The sequence below is a fragment of the Microcebus murinus genome, chromosome 8 (assembly GCF_040939455.1).
Source record: "Microcebus murinus isolate Inina chromosome 8, M.murinus_Inina_mat1.0, whole genome shotgun sequence".
Taxonomy (NCBI): domain Eukaryota; kingdom Metazoa; phylum Chordata; class Mammalia; order Primates; family Cheirogaleidae; genus Microcebus; species Microcebus murinus.
The window spans coordinates 74,018,217-74,026,891 of NC_134111.1; the positions used below are offsets into that span (position 1 = coordinate 74,018,217).

The following is an 8,675-nucleotide window of genomic DNA, read 5'->3' on the forward strand; positions in this document are numbered from 1 at the left end:
ATTTCTCCTGCCTGGACAGGGAATTTGGTTAGTGCCTTCTTAAGGTGGCATCAATCCAGATTTTATGATTTTAATCCATTTTTCGCCTTGGAGCACTTTTCAGGTAGTAGAATATGCTTTGCTCAAACTGGAAAATGCTGTTAAGATTCCCAACCTGCGTGTCTGAGGCCGAGCCTGCAAGACCAATTTGCTGTCCAATGCGGCCTTCTAGGGGTTCAGTTTTCCCCAGGGAGCATTTGTAATAGAGACCTGGATGGCAGCTGTGGCAGCTGAATGCCACTTGCCACCAGAGAAGGTAGCAGGATCTAATTGTCTAAAAAAGGCCTTTGGATAGAGGCACAGTCTTTCAATTCTCAAAATCACATCGTCTCTTAAATGCTTAATTTATTTTCAATGTATTCTTTCACACTGATTCCATAATCATTTATAGCTAATCTCTATCATGGACTCGCTCTCTGTGGATCTTGTGAAATTTGGCGTTTTCATCCACCAGCTCGGAGAGTTAAAAGTGTACAAACCGATTGACGGGACAATCCTCAAGCAAGAATTTGATCCAAAGAATCTGATACAATGGCGGGAGAAATGTATGGAAAATTCTTCACGCTGCATCAGGAAAAATGCTGCAGAGGAATTTCACCAGCAGAGCTATCGGAAGAAGAGAGGAATCGCCAGTATCCTTATGAAATTCTCACTTGGATATCCAAAGACATTTAATCACCAAGTAATGTTCTGAGATGCTTGTAAGTCTGAAAAAACTTGTTTCCAAGGGATTATCATAAGCGACACTAATTTTTAGAAAATAACCTAGTAACTCCAGAGGTTTTGGTCCTGGTTTGGCAGATCTGTTTCTTTTGCTCTAGCAGAGGAGATGCTATTGGGAATGAATAATTGCTGATAACAAAAAAAGCCTGCAAGGAAAACCAATATTGAAAGCACCATGGTTCTAATGTACAGATCCCTTTGAGGACTGCCTTAAATCACCATCTCATTTAATATCTGTTGTCATGCTTTTGTTTAACCCTTTATAATTGCCTGAGTGGCTTCCCTGACACTGAATACCTATGCGCACCACCCACTTTTGCCCCTCAACTCATTACAGTCGCATTATGTCAAAACTTATTATTGCCCTTCAGGGCTCCTCACTCCAGGCTATAAACTAAGCCCTTGTCTTAGTCATGTCTTTATTCCTGTCCAGAACAAGGCATAAATGTCCGGATGAAATGATGGATGGATGGAAGGATGATGGATGGGTGGATGCAGATCATCACATGAATGAGAAAGTGAAACAATTGTTTTGTGGGTAATGGGTCTTCCTTTGTAATTTCCTTGAAATTGCTCTACAAGTTCTAGCAAAATAAGCTTGGATTGTGTGGTCCTTTCTGCAAAGGTGTAGGGGAATCATTGGAAAACTACAGAGAAGACATCAGCATTTCTGCCAGTGATTTGTTGTTGTCCATAGATTTCCCCAAATACATTTACTTGGGAGTATAGAAATAGTCAGGTTCTAATAATGAATCTTTTAAAAATCAGTGCCATTGAAATCAAGGCAAGACAGAGATCCCTGAAAGCTAATGTTACTGATATTTTAGAACAATTTTTTACAAAAATTGAGTTTTGTAGGATTGTATAAAAAGATTATTGGAAGAAAAAGACAAAAAATATCCAGATATTCCTACACTGAATGTCCATGGGCTCCTGGCCTAAGAGATGAGAGCCCCAGGTACTTCTCATGCTCCTCACAGTCACCTTTCCTTTGTGGCCCTGGGACAGGGAGCAGCTCCGGCGCATTCAAGTACCCTGAACTGGGCCGTGTGTCTACTTCACCAACTGCACTGCTCTGTTTGCATTTTACCATGGGATGATTTGCAAACATAATCCTTACTTTGTAAGCAGAGATTTCTTTCAGATGTTTAATTAACCACACCCAAAATTGCAACCATTAAGCTCAGGGAAGACAATGACTAAGTTAGGTTTTTTTTTCAAACGAATATACACGTATATTTTTTAACACACCCAAAGTTGCCTAACTCTGATCTGCTTTTTTTTTTTTTTTTTTTTTTTTTTTGAGACAGAGTCTCGCTTTGTTGCCCAGGCTAGAGTGAGTGCCGTGGCGTCAGCCTAGCTCACAGCAACCTCAAACTCCTGGCTCAAGCAATCCTCCTGCCTCAGCCTCCCAGGTAGCTGGGACTACAGGCATGCGCCACCATGCCCGGCTAATTTTTTTTATATATATATCAGTTGGCCAATTAATTTATTTCTATTTTATAGTAGAGACGGGGTCTCTCTCTTGCTCAGGCTGGTTTTGAACTCCTGACCTTGAGCAATTCGCCCGCCTCGGCCTCCCAAGAGCTAGGATTACAGGCGTGAGCCACAGCGCCCGGCCTCTGATCTGCTTTTGCAGCCCACACACCCTGCCCCCCCCCAGAACATTCCCATCTACCTCTCTCAAAATTTATGTCACCAAGATTCTTCTTACTCAAGACATTCTCTCTTAAGAGCAGGTAACCTGAGATCAGAGATTAACAAGTTGTACCCACCTGGTAAAATCTGTATCTTAACAAGGCATTTCTGTAGGTGACTCCTAAATCTCCAGGTCTTCCCAGTTTAGGAACCAGCAACACCACTCAGGGCTCCACAGGACACGGGCTTGGACAAGCCTCATAAACATCTGACCACATAGATGGCTGCTTAGAGCACCTCCTTTCAAAGAAAATTATTCAAATATATTTTTAGTGGCCAATATTTTTTCTCAATGAAAAATAGCCTTATTGCGTTGTTGGTAATTATATAAATAATATGGGCTGATTGTTATTGTGAAAAAAATTTTAATGGTACAATAGGTTCAAAGAAAAAAACATCACCTGGAAGCCCACCATGCAGAGACGAGGCCATCAGTATTTTGTTAATATCCTTTGCTATACCTCTCTAGGCATACACACACATGTCTATGTAATATCACACAGTTGGGATCATTTTATATGTGCTGTTTAGTTATAGACACATTTTTAAAGAGTTTTCTTTTTTGTTCTGCTTTGTTTCATCAGTGGAGGGGGATGTTGCCCTCCCCACCTGTCTCCCCCACCTGCAGCCACCAGGTCACCCACGTTAACAGTCTGGTGTGGGTCCTTCCACTCCCTTCTCCACGTTCACACAAGCATAAGCAAACATTCATACACATACATGGAGGCTGGGATATAATTTCTTAACGTCTTTGTATGAAAATGTTCCTCTCATCTCCCACTTCCTTCCTTCCTCACCTGGTGAATAAGTAAATTGAAACAACTTAGTGTTAAGCTATGAGAAAAAGCAGTGGCTTCAAGGGAATGGCGATGAGGTAGGGGGTGAGGTTCATTTGTAGGGCATCTCTGCCTCCTTTGAAATTACACTTAACATGTTCCCTCTCAAGTCACCTCAGGCATCGGCTCTGAATCAAGAAAGATAAAACTCAGAGCCGGTCAACCCAGCACACTTCACTGGACACCTTCTGTGTGGCTAATGACGCCATCAGGGCAATGGGGCTGCCAACAGGGGACCTGCCATAGGGAGGTCTGTGTTGGCAGCCTGCATCTGTGCGTTTAATGACTGTGTGACCTGACAGGTATCCAGTGCTCACCCCGGTCCCCTCATTTGCAAAATGGGAATAGTATAATAAATCTCACAGGCTTGTTGTGAGGATTAAATGAGATAATACAGGTGAAAGCATTTTTAGTAGCGAAGTGTGTCGGACAGTGCAGGAGATATAAAAGAAGTGTGATGTAACCCTTAATTAGGTGACTAAATGTCATCCAAAGAGGTGAGATTAATACAAATGGAATCATTCCAGTGCTGGGGAGTTGGTTGTGGCAGGACAGAGCTGCACCCTCTCATGCCCCAGGGCAGTAACTGCTGTGGATAAGAGATGTGCCCACGCACAGACTGTGCCAGCTTCATCACATGGGTGGAACAACACCTTCCACCTCCTGATCTACAAAACATGCTAAGGGAAGACCCTCAGCCTGGGTCACGCCACCAAGTAGCTATGGCTGGGCCAACAAAAGCAGTGCAGACCCAAGATGCTATCTCTCTAGAGACCAGATATCTCCAGGAGAGCTGCCCCAGGCCCCGAGGCACAAGAGGACTCCTTTAAGCACATAAGGGACCGCCATGACATGAGCCCGAGCAAGAAGGCAGAGAGTGGTACTGGTGAGGACACAGCTGAACGTGCACCTTTCTAATTATAAAAATGACTGCAAACATTTTAACGCACATGCCCTCAGACCACTTCCACTGCTAGAAATTTTTAAAACAACTTTGTGAGATATAATTCACATGACATAAAATTCATTCATTTAAAGTGTACCATTCAATGATTTATAGTATATTATTCACAGAGCTGTGCAACAATCACCACAACCTAATTTTAGAACATTTTATCATCTCCCCCCTCCAAAAAAAATCCATATCCACTATCACTGCTAAAAATTTACCTGATGGTCATTTTCACAAAATATTTTTTTGCCAAGATATATATACAAAGGTGTTCATTGTTGGAAGATATTCCTACAAAAGTGGGGGGGAAAAACGGCACAAGGTGTTCCTTATTTGGAAACTTCTTAAATAAATTATGCTACAGGGGGCGGAGCAAGATGGCGGACGAATAACACCACCAGACAGAGTGTCTCTGCAGTAAAGACAGATTCTAGCAGAAATTAGAGGAAAGAAGCAAGAAGACGAGCATACAGTGGACAAGGGCCGGAAGGAGGGGTACCTGAGACCCTGGGAGACTCCACGGGAGGAGGCTGAGGAGGAGAACTGGAGGCTGAGACCACCGGAGCAGCCCGGAGACCAGCGGCAAGGACTTTCTGGCTGAGCGGGACCATTCCAGCCCAGCCCTGACAGCTTTCCCTGGAAGCAGAGAACAGAACTTTGACCCCTGCTAACGGCCTGAGGGCAGGCTTACCCAACCCAGCTCCTCCCAGAACAAGAGCTGTTAACAGCACACAAAATCAACAGTATAGCCTGTTCCTCCAAGCAAACGCCACCTACTGACAGGGACGGCATCTTGCATAGCCTTTCCACGGCACCCAGTGACTCAATATACAGGGAGTGGTCCAATTTCACCCACAGACACCACCTAACGACTCAGAAATTAAACAAGCTGTGTGAATACCCAAACAATAACCTAAGGAAAGAAACAACAACTGATCGACATGGGAAGAAATCAGCGAAAGAACTCAGGAAATATGAAGAACCAAATGGAAAACACACCCCCAAAGAGGAGCGCCAGCCGCCTAGAAACGGACACCAACCAAAATCAGGCAACCAATATGACAGAAGAGGAATTTCGTATGTGGATCATAAGAACACTCACCCAGCTACAACAACAACTCAATAACCAACACAAAGAAACCACAAAAAGCCTCCAGGATATGGGAAAAGAAATAGACACAATGAAGAAAAGTGTAACCGAACTCCTGGAAATGAAGAATCAATTCAAGGAACTATAAAATACAGTGGAAAGTCTCAAGAACAGGGTAGAAGAAACAGAAGAAAGAATCTCAGAGCTTGAAGATAACACCCTCCAATTAAATAAATCAGTCACAGAAATAGAGCAGAGAAACAAGAGAAAAGAGCAAAGCCTACAAGAGCTGTGGGATTATGTGAAGAAACCTAATGTGAGGGTCATAGGGTTACAAGAAGGGGAAGAAGACAACACTCAAGGGTTGGACAAGCTGTTTGAAGATATAATAGAGGAAAATTTCCCAGGCCTTGCTCAAAATCTTGATATACAAGTTCAAGAAGCTCAGAGGACCCCTGGGAGATTCAATGCAAACAGGAAGATGTCACGACATGCAGCCATCAGACTGACCAAAGTATCAACTAAAGAGGCCCTTCTAAGAGCTGTAAGACAAAAGAAGCAAGTAACATACAAGGGAAAGCCAATTCGAATAACATCAGACTTCTCTAATGAGACTTTACAAGCAAGGAGAGACTGGGGCCCCAATCTCACTCTTTTGAAACAAAACAATGCCCAGCCTAGAATATTATTCCCTGCAAAACTAAGCTTCGTATATGAAGGAGAAATAAAAACATTCTCAGACAAGCAAAGGCTCAGAGAATTCACCAAGACAAGACCAGCCCTACAAGAAGTACTAAAAACAGCGTTATGCACGGAACATCATAATAATAACCCACGAATATAAAAACAACCAAAACCCAAAGATATTAAAGGCCAGATATTACAATGGCTCAAGACAGAAATCATAGCAACAACATCCAACCCAACAGAATGATCAGTAATCTACCTTACCTATCAGTTCTCTCAATAAATGTGAATGGCTTAAACTCTCCACTCAAGAGACATAGGCTGGCTGAATGGATAAGAAAATACAGGCCAAGTATATGCTGTCTTCAGGAAACACATCTAACCTGCAAGGATGCATATAGACTAAAAATAAAAGGGTGGAGATCCATATTCTAAGCAAATAGAAGCCAAAAGAAGGCTGGTGTGGCAGTTCTAATTTCAGACGATTTAGTTTTTAAACCAACAAAAGTAGTGAAAGACAAAGAGGGTCATTATATAATGGTGAAGGGCACAGTCCAACAAGAAGAGATAACAATTTTAAATATATATGCACCCAACTTAGGTGCACCCAGATTCAGAAAGCAAACCTTACTGGAGCTAAGCAAATGGATTAATAGCAACTCCATAATCACTGGAGATTTCAACACCCCACTGACGGCACGAGACAGATCCTCCAAACAGAAAATTAATAAAGAAATAATGGACTTAAACAAAACTCTAGAACAATTGGGTCTGACAGACATCTACAGAACATTCTACCCAAAATCCACTGAATATACGTTCTTCTCATCAGCTCACGGGACATTCTCTAAGATTGACCATATCCTAGTACACAAAGAAAATCTCAAGAAATTAAAAAAAATAGAAATCATACCATGTACCTTCTCAGATCACAGTGGAATAAAAGTAGAAATCAACCCTAACAGAAACTCACATTTCTACACAAAAATGTGGAAATTAAACAACCTCCTACTAAATGATTACTTCGTAAATGAAGAAATCAAGACGGAAATAAAAAAGTTCTATGAAGAAAATGACAATGGAGAGACAAGTTATCAACTCCTCTGGGACACAGCTAAAGCAGTTCTGAGAGGAAAGTTTATCTCCATAAATGCCTATAACCAAAAGACAAGAAGATCACAAATAGACAATCTAATGAAACGACTCAAAGAGCTGGAAAAAGAAGAACAGACCAACCCCAAACCCAGCAGAAGAAGTGAAATCAACAAGATCAAATCAGAACTAAATGAAATTGAAAACAGGGAAGCTATTCAGGAGATTAATAAAACAAAAAGTTGGTTCTTTGAAAAAATAAACAAAATTGACACACCATTGGCTAAGCTAACGAAAAGCAGAAAAGAGAAATCTCTAATAAGCTCCATCAGGAATAAAAAAGGAGATATCACAACTGATCCCAAAGAGATACAAGATACAATATATGAATACTACAAAAATCTTTATGCACACAAACTGGAAAATGTGGAGGAAATGGACAAATTTCTAGAAACACACAGCCTCCCTATGCTCAACCAGGAAGAAATAGATTCCCTGAACAGACCAATCTCAACAGCTGAAATAGAAACAGCAATTAAAAATCTCCCTAAAAAGAAAAGTCCCGGTCCAGATGGCTTCACACCTGAATTTTACCATACTTACAAAGAAGAACTAGTACCTATCTTGCAGAAACTATTCCACAGCATCGAGAAGAACGGAAACCTCCCGGACACCTTTTATGAAGCAAATATTACTCTGATACCAAAACCAGGAAAGGATGCAACAAAAAAAGAAAACTACAGACCAATATCCCTAATGAATATAGATGCAAAAATTTTCAACAAAATCTTAGCTAACCGAATCCAGACACTTATCAAAAAAATAATCCACCATGACCAAGTGGGCTTCATCCCAGGGATGCAGGGATGGTTCAACATACGTAAATCTATAAATGCAATTCACCACATAAACAGAAGCAAAAACAAAGACCACATGATTCTTTCAATAGATGCAGAAAAAGCTTTTGACAAAATTCAACACCCTTTCATGATACGAACACTTAAGAAAATAGGCATAGAAGGGACATACCTAAAAATCATACAAGCCATATATGACAGACCCATAGCCAACATCATACTGAATGGGGAAAAATTGAAATCATTCCCACTTAGAACTGGAACCAGACAAGGCTGCCCACTATCTCCACTTCTGTTCAACATAGTACTGGAAGTCTTGGCTACAGCAATCAGACAGGAAAATGGAATCAAAGGTATCCAAATAGGGGCAGAAGAGATCAAACTTTCACTGTTTGCTGATGATATGATATTGTATCTAGAAAACCCCAAGGATTCAATCAAGAAACTCCTGGAACTGATCAATGAATTTAGTAAAGTCTCAGGATACAAAATCAATACACAGAAATCAGAGGCATTCATATACGCCAACAACAATCTCATTGAGAACCAAATCAAAGACTCAATTCCCTTCACAATAGCAACAAAGAAATTAAAGTACCTAGGAATATACTTAACCAAGGAGGTAAAAGACCTCTACAGGGAGAACTACGAAACACTGAGGAAGGAAATAGCAGAGGATGTAAACAGATGGAAATCCATAC

The 8,675-nt window shown here is 41.2% G+C and overlaps 1 long non-coding RNA gene across 1 annotated transcript; it reads right to left on the minus strand.

Moving 5' to 3' along the window:
- Window positions 1-366: 366 nt before the first annotated feature.
- LOC105856980 (uncharacterized) lies at window positions 367-4,879 on the minus strand. Its single transcript, XR_001147430.3, has 3 exons — window positions 4,748-4,879; window positions 2,538-2,700; window positions 367-746 (listed from the first exon to the last, which is right to left on the minus strand). It is a non-coding gene; the product is annotated as an uncharacterized LOC105856980 (long non-coding RNA).
- Between the last annotated feature and the right edge of the window lie 3,796 nt (window positions 4,880-8,675).